Source organism: Schistocerca cancellata, chromosome 3 (genome assembly GCF_023864275.1).
Source record: "Schistocerca cancellata isolate TAMUIC-IGC-003103 chromosome 3, iqSchCanc2.1, whole genome shotgun sequence".
Lineage (NCBI taxonomy): Eukaryota > Metazoa > Arthropoda > Insecta > Orthoptera > Acrididae > Schistocerca > Schistocerca cancellata.
The window spans coordinates 79,710,404-79,731,914 of NC_064628.1; positions in this window are offsets into that span (position 1 = coordinate 79,710,404).

A 21,511-nucleotide genomic window follows, 5' to 3' on the forward strand; every position below is an offset into this window, starting at 1 on the left:
TTTCACTTTAAAACAGCTGTCAACGCAAATTCGACGTATTTGGAGGTATCATTTACGTGAATGCGCGGATAATCTGGTTTCAAACATTCTTCGCAGATTCCAAGCAATTATCGACGCTGCTGGTGACTGGAATGATTATTGGTTTTAATTGCATTTTTCTTTGTTTCATCTATGATCTGCGTATATGTTTTCGTTTGTATCAAATACAAGTTTCTATTGATTAACCCGACCGCGATCTTACTTAACAGACTGCATGTGTAATTCTGATGGCAGCTTTATTTTCCTAGTTTTCCTTACAGTTTCTGTAATAGATGAAATAAGTGAAAGCAAATTCAGGTTTCAGAAGAGTTATGCTACAGTCTGCCTTATTCGAAAATCGGAATTTTCATGGTCGGGAGGTGTTTCGATCCCAGATCATGTCGCAGGCGTGTGCAGTGCTTTAACCAATGAGCTACAGTGATCGATAATAACTTGAGCGTGTAGCATTTTCAGTCTATCGGGGAAATGTCATTCGTAAGAAATCACGAAAAACTGGGAGTATCTTCAGGTATGACAATCAATAGTCACCAGAAACAATACAGACGAAACATCAGGCAACATGCCGGATCGTGATGTTCAAAGTAAAGAGCACTAGGCCGTAGTTTCATAAGTTGAACACTACAGGACCTGGAAGGAAAAACATCTACCTTCGGTCACTCTTAAAAGTTTCGGTATGCACCTTTAGGTACTATTATTCTTAGACTGGGTTTCAGAATTTTAAGTTGAGCAAGAAAATCAGTAAAACAGGTGAAAATATCATCTAGGCTGTGAATATTACAGTAAAACCAAGAATTAAATTTTGTTGAAATAATTATTTTTATCACAATTTTTTCTTAATGAAACTAATGTTTGTACGTCTAATAGGACTACTGAGAAACGCTATATCTTTAAGGTAACATGATATTTATTACCTGCAACTGGGCCTTTAGGACAAGATTTGCATTTTAATGGAAAACACGGTTTATGGTTAGAAACAGACGTTTTCTCGTCATATTTCACGAATATAGCTGAGTAATTGCTACAACCTGAACCATTATAGATATAATTGGAATAGGACATGTTACTGATTATCGAAAAATTGACGACCACGATCCCAGTGAAATGAAAAATGTGTTGTGTGGCTAAAACCATCGATTCGCAATCTTCAAGTAAAATACAGATTCCATAATGCTAGTTACATAACAACGTTTCTTATTTCGTGCATTAAACTTACATAACTGTTTTGTTGGGCTTTGTTGACCAATGACACCACATTTGATGACAAGTCGATCAAGACGTTACGTTTATGTTAACAGAATCTTCCGTAGGTAGAATAACATTATAGTAAATGAAAAGCACCAGTTTGCTCTTGTTGTACAATATTACTTTTATTTTGATAACCGGTTTTCAGCTTACAAGGCCATCTTCAGACATTTACTGAATCAATTCATGCAAAAGCATATTCTCCGAGTTTGAAGCAAAACTGTTAGCTAATATGAAACCAGTGCCTCCTAGAATATATGGGATTCCCAAACTGCATGAACAAGACGTTCCTATTCGTCCAGTTGTATCATCATTCAATGCTCCATCTTACAAAGTGGCTGGTAAACTGGATGTCCTAATTAAGAATAAGACTAAATTGAAGTCAAAGCATGGTATTTCAAACTCCGTAGACCTAGTAAATAAGTTACAAGGTATATCTGTCTCACACAGTGACAAATTAGTATCCTTTGATGTATGCAGTTAGTTTTCCAACATACCAGTGGTGGACTGCATTGATATTCTGACAGAGCTGATGCACAAGTCTAATGTCAGTCCTGTGGAATTGAATGACTTGAGACTGGCCACGCAGACATGCTTGGCACAAAACTATTTCCAGTTACAAGGGACTCTTTATAAACAATTAGATGGCTTAGCTATGGGTTCCCCTCTTAGTCCACTGTTGGCTGAAATATTTATGGACCATTTTGAACAAAAGTTTCTAAAAACAGAACTTTTGAGTGCAAATATCAAATACTGATTTAGATATGTAAATGATGTCCTGTGTTTGTGGACTGGTACTACAAAACAACTCAAGTTCACAATGGAGATTGGCAAAAAATCCATAAGTTTCTTAGATCTCACCATTGAAATCAGTACACACACACATTATTTCAAAATTTATAGGAAAACTACAGCTACAGACATAGCAATACCTTCTTGCTCACAACACCCCATGTATCACAAACATGCAGCATTCCACTCAATGGTACACTGTCTCATATCTATCTCCATGTCCAGAGATGATTTTAAAGCAAAATCAGATACAATAACATTTATTGCCACAGCCAATGGCTACAGTCCAGTTCTTACTGTCCACATCTTGCACAGGGAAGAAGAAAAAAACAAAAAAGAAAAAAAAACGAAAATTATACCCCTCCTCTAAGCCCCACCTGCTTCCCCATTCACTGTTTGCAAGAGATGGTGTACACTACCGTTCCTAGGTGAGGTATCACAGATTGTTGCCAAAGCACTGAAAGCCTGCAAGTATAGGGTTTCCTACTATGTTACGAACACGACAGCCCAGTGTGGTTTTAGTAGCATAGATAACATCCAGTTATTAGCCAACAGCGGGGTATGCAAAATCACCTGTTCTGATTGTTACAAATTTTACATTGGTTACTCAGGCAGAGATATAGCAACAAGGCTGGCTGAAAATGAATACAGCTGGAGGTTGCAGAATTTTGACTCCGTATTTGCTGAGCATGTACTGAGTGAGCGTCACAACTACCAGCCAGTGTCCCACGTACTTCATTTAGCAAACAAAGGCCATAAACTCAACCTGTTGGAAGCCCCAAGAATTAACAAACATCTTGCTCGCAGTCCAGATCTAATCCTAAATGACCAGACACAGCTCAGCACTTCACCTCTCCTAAACTTTATATGATCATCTCTGTCGTTCATTACTTACTGTACTGTCTGTTCTTACATATTGCCATTTTCCTGTATTCATTAAATTCTTTTGTTTTATCAAAGTTGTCTATGTATTCCATATAGACTGTAGTTTCAATAGTCAAGGCTTTCTTTTAACTGGTATTTGTATTACTGTCCATGTTTAACACCTCTTGTAGTTGTCTCATCAAATATTGTTCATATTTTACTTTGTTCATTTATTTGATGCAAACTGTTATATAACCACTGTTTTGAATATAATGTTAATGTTAAAATACAGTGCCACCACACTCTCAGAGATTGCATTTACTGTATGTTCCCTCAGACACCTCCAATTTCCAGCATTTATTTATTTCTGCTTATCTTATTGATATTGCTTAAGTTCCTTATGTGTTCTGTAGTTACATTGAAAATTGTTTCTTCTTTTAATTGGTTTGTATATCACTCTCCATGTTTTATAACTCCTGATGTTGCCTTGTCAAGTACTTACTTTACTTTATTTCATTAGTTTTGTTTATTAATAGAACCTGCAATGTAGGCATGCTGTTCCTATTTTGTGTTAAAGTTTTTCCTGTCTGCTCCATTTTTATTTATTTACTGTTCAATTTTTTACTTTTTCATTGTATTACCACCATACTGTCAAACTGTTGCTTACTGCATGTTTCTGCTTCAGTCTAGATGTGTTACTTCCCTTCCAATGTCGTTTGCAAACATTGGAACTTCTTTGGTAACAATACTCAATAAATGTCTGAAGATCGCCTTGTAAGCCGAAAACCGGTTAACGAAATAAAGGTTATATTGTAGAACAAAAGCAGACTGGTGCTTCACATTTATTATAACGACACAGTTACTGGTAACCATAATTACTCTGTGTAAAATGCAATTTTTAACTGACGAGGCAGCGTTCAGTGTATTTGGTGTGCTGACATAATGCGGCCACGTGAGATTCAGAATGTGAGAGGCACTGACAGGTGATTTTATACGTGCCAATATTTTCCTCTCTGCGTAACCCACACAGGGGTTTTAATTAATTTTCGTAGCCATAGAATAGTGAGAGGAGAGAAACTGTGTCAGTACTTTTCCCACACCTGCCGCTTCAAGTGTGGGCCAGGACCTCAGGAAATGTAGCCTAATGCTCAGAATAACTCCCACGTACTATGTTAGTCTATTACCCATCTGGTAGAGTGAACAACGGCAGGAAGTACGAAATAGTTACCTCAACAGATAATGTACACGATATACATGACTAGTCACGTAGGACGTAACATTCATTTTATTTCGTGAAATGCTATACATATCGAAACGGGGTTTTCGGTGAATGTTAGAGCGACGAGAGTCTCTTGTTTCTTTGTTTGCTGATGATTTTAGCCCTGGTATCACCGGAGATATTGAAGCAAGTACGTTTTTTTCTAAAAAGGGACCGTATATTTTTTTTTGTAACTGTATTCGATAGCTCTTTAGAAGACAATTGCAGAGATATAGCGTTCGTTAATTTTGACGTTGAAATCTGTCTTAAAAAATTAGTGAAATATCCTAGAATTTGAGATCATTAGCCCGCAGCTCGTGATCGTGCGGTAGCGTTCTTGCTTCCCACGCCCGGGTTCCCGGATTCGATTCCCGACGGGGTCAGGGATTTTCTCTGCCTCGTGATGGCTGGGTGTTGTGTGTTGTCCTTAGGTTAGTTAGGTTTAAGTAGTTCTAAGTTTTAGGGGACTGATGACCATAGATGTTAAGTCCCATAGTGGTCAGAGCCATTTGAACCATTTTTTTGAGATCATTGTTCACGGCTTGTGCCTGTTGATAAAGTTATCAGAGATTCGAAATCGGTCGTAACAATGGACATCATCAAACACAGCTGTTTGGAATTAATTTCATAATAAAGAGAATAAATATTACTCTATGCAACAGTCGTATGTCAGCTGACGTCCACATCTCTTTAGCAGCACGGATGATGAAAGAGAGCTATTGTCTAGTTCCTGTGCAGTTTTACCATTTCGAGTCGATGGCTTTGTGTGTTACTGTGACCAGAGAGCTTTTGAGAGGTACCCGACTCCAAATGTCCTTTGTATGCAGTCCACTTCGCATTGTTCGCTCGGAAGCTGGTTGATATGGAGCTGCGTTCACTGTCTGCAGGAATTCCTGCTGAGTTAGAAACCGATTGTCGTACTCGTTTCCGGTCTCTGCGGCTGGAATCTACTGACGACCACTGTACTAGCGCCGTATTGCTCGGCTGTGACTGGTATCAGCATGACGACTGTCCAGTAGGAAGTGCACGACATAGCTACAGCTTGTCTTCAACGATTTTTCCCTGAGTACTGGATTGGACAAAGTGGGACTGCATCCTGCCTGGTTCGTTCATCGTAGTTGATCTTTTTAGATTTTTCCCTCTGGAGGAAGAGAAACAACGCTGTTGACGAGGCGATACCGACTTCTGGTTGCCATAATCCGAGGACGAAAATAAAGGAAAAAATTCGGTGATTATAAAGATGTGGTTGAAACACGGACCGATAGGTTGTGCAAGTGACCATTGGTTTGCATTTCAATTGAATCTTCATCATTACTTTACAGTGGTAATTATGAAGATGTGGTTGAAACCTGGAATCACACAATGTCCTTTCACCTTTCTGCACGTCAGCCAAATCTTCATAATTACCACAATTCAAGCAGTATTTCTGTCAGCAAAGAAGCTGTAATTAACAAGGAAAATTAATCCAAGCATTAATGGTGTCTATAAAGAAGTGGTCAATGATGAAGAAAATTAATTGCAATTGACATTAAATAACTTTTTAATTAAACCACTGAACACAAATTATTAACATGTACACAATCTTGCTGCTACAATTGATATATATCTTTCACTTTATGCTTTAAACCAGTCATATTTCTCTGAGCCCTGCTTCCACAGTCTGTTCTGAAAATAGCCGAGCTATTCTGGAGTAACACGGGATTTCAGCACAGGTTTCAACGGCTGTTATCAAGTTTTCAGGAGTTATGAAACACTTGATCGGTGGCCAGTGGCAAAATTTTCGTACAAAATTTTTTTTTACTTACTAGCCACTTTTTTCGCGGACATTTTCCTCTTCGTCCAGGACACCCAACTTCGAGCATAAAATCGCGGACTGACAGCGAAATCCGCGACGCATGGCAACCCTATACCGTCTTCAAAAGATGACATGAAGCAACGTGTCACTACCATCTGCGATAAAATTTCTGATGGCATGTGAGATGGTGTGTGTGAGTTTTTAAATGGATGATTGAAAGCTCTTACTGAAGCTGATGTTCTTCGACATTTTGAATGAAATGTGTGTGAATTCTTAAGGGACCAAACTGCTGAGGTCGTCGGTCCCTAGATTTAGACACTAGTTAAACTAACTCATGCTAAGAACAACTCACACACCCATGCCCGAGGGAGGACTCGAACCTTCGGAGGGAGGGGCCTCGCAATCAGTGACATGGCGCCTCAGACCGCGCGGCCACTCTGCGAGGCTTCTTCGACATTTTGAACACCGCGTTTGACAGTCAATTCTCTTTCTTTTTCAGGACCCAAAGTATGTGTATAATTTTTTTCCATGAAGTTAGTGTTGGCACATGCAAGAAACATTTGTCGGTATTTACAATCATCAATCTCGATTGCTCGTACATCGCTGGGAAAAGGCATTTTAATTTAGTATTACCTAATTTTTTCATGTGACTTTCCAAATGAAGTAGACATACTAGTGACTATGTGCGTCATTTGCTTTTGCGGGTGTTTGATTACACTTCATCTTTGTGAAAACAGCTTGTCAGTGGCACCTTGCGTTTCAGAAGTGGTTGGGGTACAATGATACGACCTGAACACGTGTACAGAAAGAGAGACGACAGTAGATAGGAGTGGGATATTTTTGATTTTTGATAACAAAATTCTAATTTTGTGTAAAAATTATGCAGAGAAATAGAACTTATAAGACATTAAAAGTAATAACCCGGGGACAGATCCTATTGTTTACAGTCCGATGTCATTAGCAAGGCAAGTCTCCAGTGCTGTTCATTTGCGCAAGCGCGCATCCCCGCCCCCCCTTCCCTCCCCCCCCCCCCCCCCCACACACGCACACACACATGGAAAATAGGGGAGGGGGTGTAGGGACTCTATTTACACGTCTACCTCTCGGTGGAGACATAAATGCAGAGAGAGGCAAATACGACGCGAATGACTGCGAACGAGGGTGGTGGGCTGCGTAGTGACGTGAATGGTTCGTACCCGCTGGCGTAATTAAGGGACATTCTGCTCATCGAGGTGCGCCGCATTGTCAGCCGGTGGAGATAATTAATAGCTGATATCGCGATCGGGGGGCTGCCAACTAATGTGCCGTACGAACTAGCAGACAAGTGCTGCGGTGGACGGGCGCGAAGAACATCACTTCACTCGAGGCTTCGTTTGGGTCCTAGACGAAACGGAGAGTCGTGTTGTGAGTTTGGCACATCCGAAAAATGAAACGAGTGAGTTTACGTTGATTTTTCTAGAAGATAATGAAGCACTGAAGCATATTTCTTGAATTTCTCACTCTTGTTTTGGAGAAGAACGTAGTTTTTGCTGGTACCTCCATCAAAATGAAAGCTGTGTGTCGCACGGTAACCGCATTACATCATAGTTAACTGTCCCTCGAAACAACAGTCTATGCTGAGTTTATCCCACTAGGTTGGATCCTCTGTTTTGACGCAGTAATTTCAGATGTAACTCAGGCCACATGCTGACTGTGTGTCCTCTTTACCTTGACCACGATAAAAGACTTTTTCGCCAGAAGCAAAACAAAAACTTCTATCCATATCCGGATCCCGCTCGAGCTACTGCCGGGTCTGGGTGCTGACGAGTCCTGTCCATTTGGCTCGGTCCTCCCACCACTTTTCTACCTCCACTTGCTGCCAGGTCACACCTCTCCTTTCCACAGATATTCTCACTCCCATTTTCCACCGTGTTCTTGGGCGCCCTCTAGGTCTTTTCCTATCCATCTTTAGTTCTTCCATAATTTTGGGGAGTCTCTGCCCATGCATTCTCTTAAAATGCCCATACCACGTTAATCTCTGTTATTCAATTTCTTCTCTCATACTTTCTTGTTTAAAGTCCTTTCTAATCCCTACATTCTTTACTCTGTTCATTCTTGTATTTCCCTTAACTGCTCTGAGAAATTTCATTTCCCCTGCTTGCAGTCTGCTCCAGTCCCTTTCTGTCATTGTCCATGTTTCTCCACCATAGGTGACAATAGGGAAATAATAATTCTTATACATAAGGAGTTATGCTTTTCCTGAAACTTCCTTATTCCAAATCAGGTGTTTTATTATTTGGTACAAATTGCCTCCCTTCTGTAGCTTCCTACCAATTTCGTTAGTTATTCTTCCATCCCTAGATATTTCACTCCCTAAATAAGTACTTTCTACCACTTTGAGGGGTTCTCCATTCAAGGCAATATATCCGTTAATCCCTTTCTCCCTTCCAAATACCATTACTTCAAATGGCTCTGAGCACTATGGAACTCAACTGCTGTGGTCATTAGTCCCCTAGAACTTAGAACTACTTATACCTAACTAACCTAAGGACACACACCCATGCCCGAGGCAGGATTCGAACCTGCGCCGTAGCAGCAGCGCGGCTCCGGACTGGAGCGCCTAGAACCGCAAGGCCACCGCGGCCGGCTTACCATTACTTCACTCTTATCTTTATTTATTTTTAATCCATACCTTTTCATTATTTCCTTCCACGCATCAAGTTGTAACTGTACATCTACCTCTTTATCACCCCATATCACCATTTCTTCTGCGAAAATCATCTTTTTGTGTTTTTCTTTTACCATATCTTTAACTGCCCTATTCATTCCATCCATCAAAATAAAAAAAAATATGTCAAGCAAATGTTGTTGAGTCACCACGGGAACGTAAACCATCACGACTGTCTCCCCCTTGCACCTTTGGTGGTTAGGGAAATATGAACAGCAGCGCGTCTTTTTTTTTTTTAAATAGCAACCGATATCTTTTATTCGGTTATTCGCTTCCTCCCCTCACAATCTTTTCAAGAAAGACTCACATATTCACGTAAACTCCACATGCAACTTAAGAAGAAACAGAAACGGTGATCTTCATTATCATTTTATAGTACTGTGAGCACAGGAAAGGATAGAACGTTCAAAGCTGCTCAAAGTGGTGAATATTGGCAGTCATACATTGCTCCATGCGTTGGATGAAAGAATTCATCGTTGCCTCTAGCGTTGCGCGCTAAAGTGTTACAAGCAGACACTGTTTGATCCAACATGTTCTCTACAATTGTTTAAATACCGCGATAGACAACGTCTTTTATGCATCACCAAAATTAAAAGTCGGCTAGAGATAAGTCAGGAGATCGATTAATCCAATCCACCGTTTATCCACGATCACTCTATCTGGCAACATAGCTTCGGTTCGGTACACAATGTGCGCAAAAGTCTTTCTGTGCTGATATCCACCTTGTTGTTACCACATGAGCATTCTGATTCGTTGCGACACTTCATCCAGAAGACAAAGAGGAATTCGTTTGAGAATTATGGCATATGCCCTGCCGTTGAGGTTGCTATTGACGAAATTATGGACAATAACTGTTGTACCAAGCATTGCACACCTCACATTAACGCTCCACTGATGCTGATGTTCCACACTAGAGTTTTCGCTGCATCGATAATACATATTATTTTACTAACCTTTCCTTTCTTTGTGAATGAACATTCATCGGTAGAAAGAACTTCGGAGCGTAAGTTCTGGTTGGAAAGTATTTGTCGATCCGCCGACAGCCAGAACTACACTCCTGGAAATGGAAAAAAGAACACATTGACACCGGTGTGTCAGACCCACCATACTTGCTCCGGACACTGCGAGAGGGCTGTACAACCAATGATCACACGCACGGCACAGCGGACACACCAGGAACCGCGGTGTTGGCCGTCGAATGGCGCTAGCTGCGCAGCATTTGTGCACCGCCGCCGTCAGTGTCAGCCAGTTTGCCGTGGCATATGGAGCTCCATCGCAGTCTTTAACACTGGTAGCATGCCGCGACAGCGTGGACGTGAACCGTATGTGCAGTTGACGGACTTTGAGCGAGGGCGTATAGTGGGCAAGCGGGAGGCCGGGTGGACGTACCGCCGAATTGCTCAACACGTGGGGCGTGAGGTCTTCACAGTACATCGATGTTGTCGCCAGTGGTCGGCGGAAGGTGCACGTGCCCGTCGACCTGGGACCGGACCGCAGCGACGCACGGATGCACGCCAAGACCGTAGGATCCTACGCAGTGCCGTAGGGGACAGCACCGCCACTTCCCAGCAAATTAGGGACACTGTTGCTCCTGGGGTATCGGCGAGGACTATTCGCAACCGTCTCCATGAAGCTGGGCTACGGTCCCGCACACCGTTAGGCCGTCTTCCGCTCACGCCCCAACATCGTGCAGCCCGCCTCCAGTGGTGTCGCGACAGGCGTGAATGGAGGGACGAATGGAGACATGTCGTCTTCAGCGATGAGAGTCGCTTCTGCCTTGGTGCCAATGATGGTCGTATGCGTGTTTGGCGCCGTGCAGGTGAGCGCCACAATGAGGACTGCATACGACCGAGGCACACAGGGCCAACACCCGGCATCATGGTGTGGGGAGCGATCTCCTACACTGGCCGTACACCACTGGTGATCGTCGAGGGGACACTGAATAGTGTACGGTACATCCAAACCGTCATCGAACCCATCGTTCTACCATTCCTAGACCGGCAAGGGAACTTGCTGTTCCAACAGGACAATACACGTCCGCATGTATCCCGTGCCACCCAACGTGCTCTAGAAGGTGTAAGTCAACTACCCTGGCCAGCAAGATCTCCGGATCTGTCCCCCATTGAGCATGTTTGGGACTGGATGAAGCGTCGTCTCACGCGGTCTGCACGTCCAGCACGAACGCTGGTCCAACTGAGGCGCCAGGTGGAAACGGCATGGCAAGCCGTTCCACAGGACTACATCCAGCATCTCTACGATCGTCTCCATGGGAGAATAGCAGCCTGCATTGCTGCGAAAGGTGGATATACACTGTACTAGTGCTGACATTGTGCATGCTCTGTTGCCTGTGTCTATGTGCCTGTGGTTCTGTCAGTGTGATCATGTGATGTATCTGACCCCAGGAATGTGTCAATAAAGTTTCCCCTTCCTGGGACAATGAATTCACGGTGTTCTTATTTCAATTTCCAGGAGTGTATATATGATTCCGGAAACAATCCCCGTGCAGTTATGGTGGAAGAGTACATGAAAAGGATGGAACTGATGAAGTGTTAGGATGCGATGAGGACTGGTTTTAGGGAAGTCACTCCCTCAATGAAGTTATGATGTGCTCACGTGCAGATTAACTGCAACAGAAGCGAGAACGACTTCGTCACCTTGCTCTGTGCCGGCTTCTGCGATGGCTGCGATTCTTGGGTTCAAACTTCCCGCTTCCTAGAGCGTCACAATAAAACGACAAAACATCCATCGGGAAGTTGGGTTCTTGTCATAATATTGCTCTCTATAGAGTTCCTCCGTCTGAGTAGCATTACATCTTCCTTCAAACACAATAAAAACACCTAACTGATGATGCAGCCTATAATCATGGACTGTGTTTACTCTACAGAACATACCGTTAAAAGTACTACGTAAAAGTACAAAGAAGGGCAGCTCGTTTTGTATTATCGCGAATTAGGGGAGATAGTGTCACAGAAATGATACGAGAATTGGAGTGGCATCATTAAAACAAAGTCGTTTTTCGTTGCGACGGGATCTTCTCATGAAATTTCAATCACCAGTTTTCTCCTCCGACGGCGAAAACATTCTGTTGGCACCCACCTACATAGGGAGAAATGATCATCGTGAGAAAATAAGAGAAATCAGGGCTGGCACAGAAAATTTTAAGTGCTCGTTTTTCCCGCGTGCCGTTAGAGAGCGGAACGGTAGAGAGACAGCTTGAAGGTGGTTCATTGAACCCTCTGCCAGGCACTTTATTGTGAATAGCAGAATAATCACGTAGATGTAGGTGTAGATGTTATTTGGTGTGGTCAAGATAAAAGGGACAGCCTGTATAAGATTGTATCACGGATATCTCCCTTACGAATGATATTTCCTATGTAGGTTGTAACATACTAGAACGTACCCATGTATCAAATGTTGAAGAGTACTGGCATAATTTATTTAAACATGAACAAAACGATGGAATTTCGTTTCTTACTGTGCATATCAGTTTAGGGCAATTCTCTACCAAAACCAAGACTAAACCAAAACAATTAATCAGTGTATGTTTTAAGGATCGATTTTAATTCTTCAGTGTCAAAAGACTAAAAACATCATCGATGCTAGATATAACTGATCAGCAATCTGTTGATTCCCATACTAATTTATGTTTCTGTATTCTGATGCAATAATCAGCAACTGTCGACCTTAGATATGCTAATGAAACAAATTCACGTAGAACTCTCGTCCACGACGCACATATGGAATAATATTTATTCACAGCTTGCCGGAAAAAATTAGTATATTTTGCGGGTTACCTACTTCAGGGGCAAGCTTACATTGAGGGGCAAACCTATTTTGATTGACACGTCCTTAACATATTGTTCTGCTAAGAGGATTATGACCTACTGGAAATAATCGGTCCTTCGAGGAAATCTCCACTCATCCTATCGGTCTCTGACCCTGTCTGCAACTAAACCATAAAGTAAAAACGCATCTCACACTGAACACACATAACAGTATAAGAACACAACGCGCCGGCAACAACCACCCAACAGGGAACACACAGGAATATAAGACGTGAATCCACAAAAAACATGAAAACATGTCGCTCCTGGCATTTGACAACAAAACAACACATAAAATTGTAAACATCATGAGAAAAGTCGAAAATACCGAACACCACCGTAGATAAATTCGACAAATCAGGAATATACGGCTAACCTGCAAAGGCTGGGATTCACTGTACATTGGTCAAACACGTAGAAATTCCAGGGGAACATAACACTCAAGAACACTGAAAAGCGGCAGCACACATTCCACATTTTCAGACCACCTCATCAGAAACAAAAGCTACTCACGTGTCACATAAACAGTCCTCCAAATACAAATACTTAAGCTCAGTATTCGTATATACGAACTTTTAACAACAGGAGAAAATTACCGCATCCAGAAAGCTAGGCCTATCACACAGGGTAAAAACGTATCAATGGCCAAACAGTACTATTTAACACTACGCTATTCAACTCTCTATACGAACTATTGGATAACACAAATAACACACACACACACACACACACACACACAGAATGAAACCAAACGGGGTAGATTCAAAGTTCGCGGATGTCAAACCAAAAGAAAACAGTAAACAAACGACAGTCGGAAGTGCATCTGAAACGTAAATTTGTGCAGTGAAAAGTGTATCCAGGCCACAGGAACATAGGTAATAACGGTATTCACAAACAAGCAGAAGAATACGTGAGTAAACACTATCAAAATACGAAACATAATCCATGAATAACAAATCACACCAAATAGTTCTCCACTCCTAAGTTCAGATGGTTCAAATGGCTCTGAGCACTATGGGACTTAACATCTATGGTCATCAGTCCCCTAGAACTTAGAACTACTTAAACCTAACTAACCTAAGGACATCACAAACATCCATGCCCGAGGCAGGATTCGAACCTGCGACCGTAGCGGTCACGCGGTTCCAGACTGAAGCGCCTAGAACCGCACGGCCACACTGGCCGGCTCCTCTCCTAGGTATTACAAAATTTTACCGATGCCCATATGTCAGTCCAGTTACACAAAAACACGTTTGGCAGATAAATACAAACCTACCACAGTTGAAGAATAGTTGAATACTACAATGGTAACACCAAAAAGCAAGCATATTCCACAATTTTAACCTGAACATCCATTTAAAAGATTAGATTATAAACAAAAATTCAATTCATATAATATCCAATGGTCTCTCATGTTTTCAGATGTGGTGTACTAATTTATACCTGTTCCCGATTTTGGAGGTCAGCCACAGGCCACACACAACGTAAAATAAAAGGTAAAGTGCATATATAATATGAATGGCAACAAAATCCTATGCAAGATATTTCAAACCGAAACATGATTTGTGTGTAATTATTTCAGAAAAATAAAAGAAAAAAACCCACCGAGGATGCTAAAACTGTGTTTATATGTGTTTGGGTATTAAAACAGAACAATCATTTGTGTTTCTTGCAGAAAGCCGAACCCATCCTTCCTTCATTAACATTTATAATAGTTGACAGCCATTGCCGGCTACCAACAAGGCTTTGCTAGGTTTATCTGTTTTACCTTGCAAATCGAGGATTTATAGCGACCAAAGAGCGACAGTCCTTTCGTTGGAACTGTCTACAGCTGTACATCTAATGCTAAACTTCGGAAGTTGCAGTACCGTAAGGGTATCTTGAGGTTATAATTTTTCTCCTCCTCTGTGTATTTGCGAAATATTCGGTACAATTTTCATCTGACAAAACATAACAACGCAATTCAACGCTTGTGTGGCGACTGCCAGAACTACGAACTATTACACTACCAAAGATGAGACAGCTCCGTCAGTTAGTTTGCCAGTTCTTGTTGTTGTGGTCTTCAGTCCTGAGACTGGTTTGATGCAGCTCTCCATGCTACTCTATCCTGTGCAAGCTTCTTCATCTCCCAGTACCTACTGCAGGCTATATCCCTCTGAATCTGCTTAGTGTATTCATCTCTTGGTCTCCCTCTACGATTTATACCCTCCACACTGCCCTCCAATACTAAATTAGTGATCTCTCGATGTCTCAGATCATGTCCTACCAACCGATCCCTTCTTCTAGTCAAGTTGTGCCACAAGCTCCTCTTTTCCTCAATTCTATTCAATACCTCCTCATTAGTTATGTGATCTACCCATCTAATCTTCAGCATTATTCTGTAGCACCACATTTCGAAAGCTTCTATTCTCTTCTTGTCTAAAGTATTTATTGTCCACATTTCATTTCCATACATGGCCACACTCCATACAAATACTTTCAGAAACGACCTCCTGACATTTAAATCTATACTCGATGTTAACAAATTTCTCTTCTTCAGAAACGCTTTCCTTGCCATTGCCAGTCTACATTTTAATTCCCCTCTACTTCGGCCATCATCAGTTATTTTGCTCCCCAAATAGCAAAACTCCTTTACTACATTAAGTGTCTCATTTCCTAATCTAATTCCCTCAGCATCACCCGACTTAATTCGACTACATTCCATTATCCTCGTTTTGCTTTTGTTGGTGTTCATCTTATGTTTGCCAGTTATGGACTTTTAAACAGTGGATACATTTTTTTGGAACCCTCTGTAGTTTTTCCCTATTGCATTCTCATATGTGGTATCAAAACAATCTGCATTTTAGTCTTTTTATTTGTAACTTAAAATGATTTTCTCTAACGTCTTGTTTCATCAGATGACTATGTTGCCGACTAATGCGTTCTGTTCATTGTCATTTTCCTTTCTCAACCTATCTCGAAAATCACGCGCAGTTAATTGTTCACTGAGAGTCCATATCTGGTGGAGAGACGGTCTTACAATGATGAATGAAGTCAAACTGACTTATCGGCTTAACTGAAAAGACCCTTACCGGCTGTTAACGTGATCATTGCAGCGATCCAGATTTCAGTCCATGCATCATTGTGTTTTCCCCCATATGTATTACAGTCGGAGTTCATGACAGAGATCTCTTACAGTTTCCTCGCATAATATACCTTCTCGTCTATGAAGTGTTATCAGTTATTTGTCATGTGAGATCAGAATAGACAGAATCTGAAATAGTTTACTTTCGACGCACCAATCGAAGCCTTGCTTTCTTTATCCTACCATAAGATTATTTTCGGGCTTTCTCTTTGCGAAATCGGAAACTTCTTTAGATTTTTCCAACATTATCTAACTAATTCTCCTTGATTTAACTCTGTTGATTTCTAAGACACTTAAAAACGACTTGCGTGATGCTGATAGTTCTTGACAGTTCGTGCTAATTTTAAAGTTGTTTTTCAATATTCTAGACAGTAATTCTTCATGTTATTCGGAAGCTGTCTGAAGGTATATTTCGGGTAACATAATCGGGAACGATTTTCCGTGAGGTGGCATAGCGTGCGGTACATGGCGTGACGTGCGGTTACGGGGTCCTTGACCATCGCATGTCTGTGACAAATTCACCAGGGAATACACGGAATCGTTTTGAAGTTTCGTGATGAGAGACAATCTAAATTAAAGGTTTAGTTAAAACTTATTTCCGTGCAATGACACACTACAGGAACACTGTCCATGCTTCATATCATATGAGAATTTCGAGTAGCTAGAAAGTGGGAGTAGTATAAAACTACAGATAGAAAAACCCACAGTTCATAGACGCACAAACGCTTGAAAATTAGAACAGAAAATTTAGATGCTGTAGGACGTGACACCATATTAATAGAGAAAAATGAGACAAAGTTGTGGATACCGAAGAGTATTGCTAATATAATACAATATAAATGAGTGAGTTATTTAAGCTGGTTTCCGTGCACTGAGTGTGAAGCATGCTTCTGGAGAGCAGCACCAAATTGACTTAAGCAAACTTTTCTTGTAGGCTTTCATACATTTCGTTTATGTGACCTCCATATTTTCAGTTCGCGATCTTATAATTTGCTGTGTTTAAGGATTTCTTTTCTAATTGTGGAGTCCTTCATTCCCGTCGACAAATTTGCTGCTCTTAGCGTACTTACTTGTTGAAGAAAAGATGCTCAGATCTCAGAATCCGCAAAGTGCACATAGTGTCAGCTAATGTTACTAGTAGTCCCTTCAGAACAGACACGGCGTTGACAATGTGCTGGTGTGTACCAGCATTAAATACAATGAGACCCTAAAAACTATTTGAACTAACGTTCCAAAGTAGCGAAACAGCGATTAGACAGGCGAGAGTAAGCAAAGCAGCTAACAATTTTCTGACGGTTAATATCCCTGTCCTTGTTATCTGCCGAGAAACTGAAGCAAATACGACTAATTAATACACAATAAACAGAATTCAACGGAAACTGAAACAAGAAGCATAATGAAATAACAAAAAATAGTTCAAATGGCTCTAAGCACTATGGGACTAAACATCTGAAGTCATCAGTCCCTTGGGCTTAGAACTTTTTAAACCTAACTAACCTAAGGGCATCACACACATTCGTGCAGCAGGCAGGATTCGAACCTGCGACCATTGCAGTAGCGCGGTTCCGGACTGAAGTGCCTAGAACCGCGCAGCCAGAGCGGTCGGCACTGAAATAAATGGCATCAGTTTCTGCATTAAAATTCCTCCTGAAAATAGCCTGGAAACGTGCTCAATATGAGGTCAGTATCAGACACCGCGTCACAGCTTGATCGCCTTTGTCACGCAACCGTCGCATAACAGGGCAGAAACTGTAGTGACCTGGAAAATTTTTATCTTCACAATCAGAAAATTTTCTGTTTGTACAATACGTTTCATTGAAAAAACACTTATAGGGACGAGATCTTTCATTCTACTCTTTTACACGAACTATCGTATGCATTGTTAAGAAAGGCGCAGTACCTGTAAACGGTAGGACTGTTACAATTAGCTACGTGATGAACGTTTCAGGAAATACAAAGTGTTAGGAGCAATTCCTATGCATCATGCATGTTTTTCAGTATCATATCTTCAACTAAGTTCGATACAATATGCTACACCTTGACTTAGGGACCTTCATAATACTTCTACTTCTTGTCCACGTGTGAGAACAATGTTTTAGTGTAAGGCATGTTTACAGGAGCTTCTTCTACATTTGATCGATATGACATTTGCAACATATGGAAGTATGAACTCTTTGATGTCTGTTCTGATGAAATTGAGTTAAGCTCGATACATTTTCTTAGATATACAGAGTGGTCCATTGATCGTGACTGGGCCAAATATCTCACGAAATAAGCGTCAACGAAAAAATACAAAGAACGAAACCAGATGGCGCTATGGTTGGCCCGCTAGATGGCGCTGCCATAGGTCAAACGGATATCAACTGCGTTTTATTTTTAAATAGGAACCCCCATTTTTAGTGCATATACGTGTAGTACGAATGCTGAAGATTAGATGGGTAGATCACGTAACTAATGAGGAGGTATTGAATAGGACTGGGGAGAAGAGAAGTTTGTGGCACAACTTGACCAGAAGAAGGGATCGGTTGGTAGGACATGTTCTGAGGCATCAATGGATCACCAATTTAGTATTGGAGGGCAGCGTGGAGGGTAAAAATCGTAGGGGGAGGCCAAGAGATGAATACACTAAGCAGATTCAGAAGGATGTAGGTTGCAGTAGGTACTGGGAGATGAAGAAGCTTGCACAGGATAGAGTAGCATGGAGAGCTGCATCAAACCAGTCTCAGGACTGAAGACCACAACAACAACACGTGTAGCACGTAAAGAAATATGAATGGACCACTTTTTCCGCTTTGTGATAGATGGCGCTGTAATAGTTACAAGCACATGGCTCACAATTTTAGACGAACAGTTGGTAACAGGTAGTTTTTTGAAATTAAAATACAGAACGAAGGTACGTTTGAACATTTTATTTCGGCTGTTTCAATGTGATTCGTGTACCTTTGTGAACTTCTCACTTCTGAGAACGCATGCTGATACAGCGTGATTACCTGTAAATACCACATTAATGCAAATAAATGCTCAGAATGATGTCCGTCAACCTCAGTTCATTTGGCAATACGTGTAACGACATTCCTCTCAACAGCGAGTAGTTCGCCTTCCGTAGTGTTCACACATGCATTGACAAAGCGCTGACGCATGGTGTCAGGCGTTGCCGGTGGATCACGATAGCAAATATCCTTCACCTTTCCCCACAGAAAGAAATCCTGGGACGTCAGATCCGGTGAACGTGTGGGCCATGGTATGGTGCTTCGACGACCAATCCACCTGTCATGAAATATGCTATTCAATATCGCTTCAATCGCACGCGAGCTATGTGCCGGACGTCCATCATGTTTTAAGTACATCGCCATTATGTCATGCAGTGAAACATCTTGTAGTAACATCGGTAGAACATTACGTAGGAAATCAGCATACATTGCACCATTTAGATTGCCATCGATAAAATGGGGGACAATTATCCTTCCTCCCATAATGCCGCACCATACATTATCCCGCCAAGGTCGCTGATGTTCCACTTGTCGTAGCCATCGTGGATTTTCCGTTGCCCAATAGTGCATACTATGCCGGTTTACGTTACCACTGTCGCTGAATGACGCTTCGTCGCTAAATAGAACCCGTGCAAAAACTCTGTCATCGTCCCGTAATTTCTCTTGTGCCCAGTGGCAGAATTGTACACGACGTTCAAAGTCATCGCTATGTAATTCCTGGTGCATAGAAATATGGTACGGGTGCAATCGATGTTCATGTAGCATTCTTAACACCGACGTTTTTGGGATTCCCGATTCTCGCTCAATTTGTCTGCTACTGATGTACGGATTAGCCTCGACAGCAGCTAAAACACCTACTTGGGCATCATCATTTGTTGCAGGTCGTGGTTGACGTTTCACTTGTGGCTGAACACTTCCTGTTTCTTAAATAACTTAACTGTCTGACGAACGGTCCGGACACTTGAATGATGTCGTCCAGGATACCGAGCAGCATATATAGCACACGCCTGTTAGGCATTTTGATCACAATAGCCATACATCAACACGATATCGACCTTTTCCGAAATTGGTAAACGGTCCATTTTAACACAGATAATGTATCACGAAGCAAATACCGTCCGCACTTTGGGAATGTTATGTGATACCACGTACTTATATGTTTGTGACTATTACAGCGCTATCTATCACAAAGTGAGAAAAGTGGTCCAACTAAAACATTCATAGTTCCTTACGTACTACACGAATATGTAATAAAAATGGGAGTTCCTATTTTAAAAAATGCAGTTGATATCCGTTTGACCTATGGCAGCGCCATCTAGGGGGCCAACCATAGCGCCATCTGGTTTCCCCCTTCAAGCTAGACGAGTTTCGTTCTTTGAAGTTTTTTCGTTTGATGCTTATTTCGTGAGATATTTGGCCCGGTCACTATCAATGGACCACCCAGTATAAGTATTATTGGGTGACCATTATGTACAGTACGAAGTACCAAAACCTTGTATCGGGTCCTTGCTTGGTACCACGTGTAAAAAAAGTTTTTAAATATCTTATTGTCCAAGATTTCTAACTTTTTATTGGAATCGCGATGTAGTTTTTTTTTTCATTAGTACGGTGGCGACCGTGGAGGAACTAGCATTCTCTTTTATATCTTGTAATGACTGCGGAGGTACTTTTTGTTTATTTATTTCAGTATTTATTGTCCGACCAGCTGGAGATTACAGAAGGTCGTATGTGATATTTTAATGTGAAAATACCTTTAAAAATACACGCATTCTAAAGAAAACAACGAAGCTAACTATAAATTTTAACCTCAATACAATCACATCACAAAACTAACCCATTCTAAAGCCCGACAGGTAAAGATTTTGCCAACCTACAGTCTCAGGTAATGACAGAAGTTTCTAGACAACCAGTGCAGCACCATACCCACAGGATACGGTATTTGACACAACAGGTGGCATAGTTCTTACTAAGCATTATTCTGAAACCTAGAATATGCCAGTAAATTCTAGTTAAATAGGGGATAAATGGGTGGGCCTGGCTTCCAGCAGTTACAGGTAACTAGCATCGTTCTAACCTCATAGCTGCACCGCAAATACTTGGCAGAAGGGTATCACGACCACATAAATAGGCATAGATAATGTAAGAATACCAAAATGTCAACAAACTGTCGCAATATAAACTCAGTCTCATCTGAATACACTTCAGAAGCTTCGTCAAATACGCCATTTTCAGTGAAGTATTCACTAATGTTTAATTCCCCTAGGGCTATCAAACTGTGGCGATGTTGACTGCTACGCCCAATCCACTGTTTCAAGTAGTCCCTGGCACTTTCTAAGGAATTAAGAAAGGCTATAATACGCATTACCAAGGGGTAGAGGGTGAGTGTACATTATGCCCCCCCTAAAAATTAAAAAAAAAGACAGAATTCCCTAGTTGTTGTTGAATTGTATTAACAACATACTTTTAGAAGAGGTACTGATGTATAAGTAGGGTCCAAAACCTGAAAATACATTTATCAAACTCTTAGCAAAATAAACGAACTTAACGCACTTGCAATAATATGTACTACCCACTTTAAGCCCATGAAAAGAAATTAAAAACGAAAGTTCATTCATTTGTTGAATGTTATTGTCAACATCCTTTTTAAAGAGGAGTTGACGTGTGTGTAAGATCCTGAACCCAGAAATACTGAATAAGATACTCATTGGGAAAGTGACGCCTGATAATGAGCCTTAAATTTTTCGGTTAAATTTCGCTGAAAAATTTAAAACATATATGGAATCTGCTAGAAGAATTCATTAAAAACAAGAACATTTTAAAATATAAATTGACCTGATCAGAAAATTTTCAAAAGGTGGGCTTAAAGTACTACCATC